Genomic DNA, 6,007 nt, shown 5'->3' with positions numbered 1-6,007 from the left:
GATTTTGTCACATTAGGAAAAGAGATAATAGGGACCAGCTGGCTGGACTTACCCTACAACATTCACACATACTCAAAGGCTGTTTGTAGGGACATTGAAAAAACAAGAGAATATGAGCTTTGAAATTTACAATATGCTTAATCATTTGTGATCGGCTGTCGTGACATGCCCTAGATTGGCTAACTCAAAGAACCTAAGCTTATTTCTCAGATGTGGCAACAAAGTGTCTGAATTGCTTGGAAACTGAAAATGATTAGCTTCCTCATTTAGCACTTACTTCGTTAACCTGTCTAAATATTAGGTAAAGGATCCACTGTCCACACTCCAGTAAAAAAAAAAAAAAAAAAAAAAGAAAAGACTGTGTATGTTTGTGCACATACACTTGTCACAAAGAAGGAGTAGACTCTAGGGAGTATGCAGAATCTTTGAAGGAAACAGGGAATTCATTTGAATGATCCAATTTCCCTTTTAAGGCAGCTAAAGGGCTCTTAGCTTTAGTTTTCTCTGGGGAGAATTCTCCCATGGAGAAAGAAAGGAGGTGAAAAAGGTTGCGAAGATTGTCACCAAAACCCTGTTGTGAAAAGGGACTGCCACTGGGTGTTAAGAAACAATTTTTGATGTCTCAACTTCTAGAAACCCTCCAGAATTTAAAGTGAGGTATAATTTTAGTCATTTCCACCATAGCTATTACATAAATTTGTTCTCTGTCCACCTCCATAGATTGATATCTGTTAACAGAAATGCAGTTGTCTGACCCTAGCCTAGCCCCTGCACCCAGCACAGAAAGTCATGCTTCTGCTTCTCAGAGATGTGTCAGGTCACCTTAAAGCATTGCTTCTGCACGGCCGAGATCTATTATAGATTTTAATTAAACAGTCTTGTGAGTTATCACTATGAAGACCTCTGATTTAAGAGGCCCAAATCTGGAAACTTCAGAGGTTGTCAAGTTGAAAACCTACTTTCTACTCTCACGGCCACTGCCACGAAGGAATCAGGAGTCATCCAAGTTTAAGTGTTTCTGACAGCACGGCAGGGGAGCCGGTGGCTTCATCCTACACATGGATTCTCGACGCTGACTTGAACAAGAATGTGCTGGGTGCCCTCAGGCAGTTCATATGACCTCTCCTTGCCTTGGCTTTTTGTTTAAAAAAATGAGGTTAATATAATCCTAAGTCCTTTCACCTCATTTATACTTTGCAGATCAAAGGGGACATATAAATTCACATTTACGTGACGGGACCTAAAATCAGTCTGAAATAATAAAAATCACTCCTAAAGTAATGTCTTGCTCTGTGGAGACTGCCACAGACAAAGCTTATGCAGAGTCAATACCACTTGACACTAATGATATTGATAATGAACAAAGATGTCTGGGTATGTGCCATGCTGGAGCTAGCCAAGAAAGGAAGGCAGCTTTAAAGGGAAAAAATGTACGGAAAAGAAAAATAATCAAATAAATAACCAAACCCTAAACACTACCAGCAAAGCAACAGTGCGAACAAGAATGACCTCCCAAAGATGCAAAATCATGTGGCTTAAAGAGCCTTAGCTAAGGGGAATTCAAACAATAAAATAAAACGATAGCTAGCATGAGGCAGATCACAGATCTGCTGCGTATAGACCTGTAGTCCTTCTGCAACACGGACAGTTCCTCTGGAGAAACACTTCATAAGAATGATATGTACAGTACGTCATAGCAAGACAGAGCACATTAACCCATTACTTTAAAGAGTTTCCATCCCATTTTATTTATATTTAAGCTTTTAATCCGGGGATAATTAGTCATCACCAGGATTTAATGACTGGCTGGCTAATTGTGCATCCCAGATGGAGCTGCCTGCAGCTACTACACTAACAAACTGGCCATTGGCTATTAATCAACTATCTAAAATTATGACATTTAAAGCCATAATTAACATTTTATAAACTTTTCTCCCTTTTTAGTGGATAAAATAGTCTTTGAAAGAGATTTAACCTGAAGCTGGGACAGATAGCGAATGCTGGTCTCTTCAGTGTTCCCCATCCCCTCCCTGAGAAGGAACGGTTTCTAGATACAGTCAAATTTTGGATTAGGGGTTAGCAAGTAAACTCCAGTTCTGACCAGCTGAACTAGCGGGGCTGGTCTTCTCCCCATGAATCTTCAAGGGGCTTAGACTTGGACCGTGTGGCCTCCTGGTCACTGGGGAGGATGCCATTGGATTGTTTGGAGGACACAATAAGAAACTGTATCAACATGTATGCAGAAATCACAAGGCAAATATATCCTGAAGGGAAAACCTTGGCCCTCATGAAGACAGGCAGATCCTGAGCTGTGTCAGTGAAACTGGTTTTTACCATAGCATATTCTTTCTTCCCAGATGGAACTTCATGCTGTCCTTACTATTCCTCCTCATGCTCTTTCTAAAATGGAGCGGATCAACCATGGGTGTGAGTGACAGGTCTCTACGGCTTTACAGTAGGCTGAATCCTGGGGAAAGGGCTAGGCATGGCTACCATTCAGGAGGCCTTCTCTTCCAGGGGTGTCGGCAGAGTAGATTAGTGTCGCTTCCAACCCTGACAAGCAGGAAAGGAGCCACACCACGAAGTTCTTCTCAAAGCAGTTTATTCAGGAACCTTGTAGCATGCAAGCAGCAACAATCTCTCCAACCCCCGAGCCCACTCCCTTATAACCTCCCTCAACTCCACCTCAACCATCCAGTCTGTGTAACCTCTGTTCATAGGTCCACATCACATGGCCTGATCTATGGTCATGGTGCGCCTGCGCAGCTCTCACGATGGGGTGTGGCTTACTTTCAGGTGCTAGTCCCGGGCGCCATCTTGGAATTGCCGCTACACCGGCTCCCTACAGATTAGAAGGCAATATTTTCTTCCTGGATACCACCCTCAGAGGTCATGACCCCAGTGCACATAGTAAAACATACTTGCTTGTTCTGAGCCTACCACCTAGTGATTGCATCCAACACTTAAAATAGGTTTTATTCTTCACTTGTAGTAAAGTGAGGTGAACAGAGATGTATGTGTGTTCACATATGTATGTATGTACGTGTGTCTGTGCTTGTATAAATATGTAAGTCTGTAAGTGTGTATGTACCTGTCTGTATACGGATATGAATGCATGATTGTACATATGTATGTGCATACATGAAGGTTTGTGTGAGTGTGTGCATGTGTGTTGCATTAATTAATATCGCTATTCAAATTGCCCCACCTGTGGTAGTGCACGTTTCTCACGACCCACCGAAATGCTCTGGATTCTTGAATGAAAGACACACACATAGCCTTATTTTTAATATGCACTAACCAGGTCAATGGCTGAGCCATTCCCAAACTTCCACAATGCTAATGCCTCCCCTCCCATACTCCTGAATTATTACTTATTAAAATCTCTATTTCATCTTTACTACCCAATACCCAATTGGGGGAATGAATGCATGTGTACGTGAGTATGTACGTGCATGCGTGTTTGCATTTGTTTGCATATATGAGAATTCATCTCTGTGTGTGTGTGTGTGCACATGCATATGTGAGTACATGTGTACATATGTGTATATACATATCCTATAGCATAGGTGAAGAGGTCATGAGACGACTTGAAAGAAATATTTTTCTTCTTTCAATATGTGAGTTCCCGAAATTGGATTCAGGTTGTTGGAGAAGTACCCTTCTAGCTGAGACATCTTCTGGAACCCCAAATACTTATTTTTTAAAAGTCATCTTCTGGGTTCCAGAAAAAAAATTAATAGAAAACAAATATTAACTGTGGTATTAGGTTTAACTGGTATTTTATGTTGAGTCTTCCAGAGAGAAAAATACAAATATTTTCAATTTAAATACAAACTTCCTCCAAGAACTAAAACTAAAATGGAAGAATAACTGTGACAAAGACACACTTTCTGTGATATTCAATAAATACCCCACCCACATCCAAGATTTGTGTCCATTGGCTATGGTGGGAGTGATTTTCTTGCTATAATGTGAGGTATTGTTAATCTACCAGTCACATAGAAAAGACAGCTCTGAGATCTCTGGGTGCTAACACAGCCCAGGGGCCATGAAAAACTTCATAGGCAAATAAAGTCTCATTCAAGAGGTCGGACCACTGTTTCTTTTAACTAAGACTACTGATAGGTTGAAGGTATACAGTCAGTATTCTGAAGAAGCACAAAAGGTCATTGCCTGTGGATTAGACACAAGATGCAAAGTGTCTGCACATTAGAGATGCAATGGTGTGGCAGGTCAAAGCAATTCAAAGGTTTGTCCATTTTATGTTTTTGCTGAGGTCATTTCAAGTTTAACCATAATTTGATCTTCTTGATAGGGAATTCCAAGGAAAATTACCCAACTGTGTTCCAAGAATTCAAGTTCAAGATGTCTTACTTTTGTGGAGAACCCTTTCCAACCAACTGCTTCTCCTATCTTTCATTAATGTGAAACCCACTCCAAGTCCCAACTGCCAATTGGATAATAATGCCAGAACAGGGTGCTTGCCTTCAAAACCCAGTAGTCTAAACACTTAGGGTCATGGCTAGATCCTGAATACCGGGGTGTGGTTCCAGCTAGCTAGAATCAAAATTCAATTGACTGTGAATTGTGTCTGAGTGGTCCTCTCTCGTGGTTACTCCCAGAACAATCAGAGTAGAAAAGCAAGGAGGGAAACAAATATCCGAACCACAGCCCTTCATGTTCAGCTGTGCCGTGTAAGCTCAACTATGCAAATAAAATGGATATTTCAGAATGACAGGTTTTCATATACTAGTACTGATACTGCTAGCTTCTTCAGTGGTAGCACCTACTGCTGACAGATGCTCTTCTCCTCTGAGTGACAGCAGGGGATAAGTCAGATTAGCAAGCATCCCTTGCATCATTCCTGGGATGGGTGGGTTGCAGTGAAACATTGGTTCTGATGAACGTCACACACAGAAATTCACACTTGAGGGTTGATAGGAAATGACCAAGCTTTTTTCTTCTGAGTTGCTGCCTGCTGTGACTTTTCCTGGCATTCAAAGGAAAAATAATGACTCTTACAAAGGAATTCATGAACACATTGCTGCCCTTGTTTCTGTGGCACGGTTCACAGAACTTTCTAGAGGTCATTTCCCTGTGCATAGAAGGATCTTTGGGGAGAGAAAGTCTTTGTTGGTGTTTTTCTCCCTGGTATGCAAACAGATACAGCATTCTTTGACACCTAATTATCTGACTTGAAAACAGCTTTTATTTACTGGGCAGTAAAACAGTGAAACATTCCGTTATGACACCCAATTAAGCATTTTGTTTTGCTTTGGTGGGCTAAAAGGAATGGAAATTTTATTTATTTTTTTCTCTACTCTATCTCATTTTATCAGTTCCTTGACAAGTGACATCATTAAACTGTTTCTTTTCCTTCTTTTTAAACATTAAACTGTATGAATGGATTTTAGAAACAGTTAACATTTACAAAGTATGCGTAATTGAATCTCTTCCCATTTTCTTTTATTCTGACATATTCTGTAGTTCATGGGTTTGCTTTTATTACTTTTATTCTAAACTAAATATATAGTCAGCTTTGTGCAGAATTAATATCCAACATACTGGGATAATATAAGCCACTTCTAAGAACTGGTCACAATTCATTTTAAATTAGTGAATTCATTTAAATGAGCAAACTAGGTCACTGTTTGCATATACTTGTTTCCAAATTTTATTGAGAATAAATTGGTAACAAATTGCCACAATAACACTGTCACCCCCATAACCCAAACCTTGTGATGTTCACCTGTTCTCTCCTCATGTTCCCCTTCTGTAGACTCCCCAATTACCACTGGTCAGAAAAATAAGCAGTGCTGAATTAGTGGCAGAAAATATCAGAGCTACTGAATCATAGCATCACATGTTAAGAATGTCATCCAAGCTCCGCACAGGAGAAATAACATTGATACTTATTTTCCCCTGACCTCTATCACCCCAATTTAAATGATCCCATAATCTCTGGATTCACAAAGTATTTACTGTAAGCAAGAAGTATATAAAG

Source organism: Rattus rattus, chromosome 15 (genome assembly GCF_011064425.1).
Source record: "Rattus rattus isolate New Zealand chromosome 15, Rrattus_CSIRO_v1, whole genome shotgun sequence".
NCBI classification, from domain to species: domain Eukaryota; kingdom Metazoa; phylum Chordata; class Mammalia; order Rodentia; family Muridae; genus Rattus; species Rattus rattus.
Note: the sequence above shows the minus strand (reverse complement) of the source record.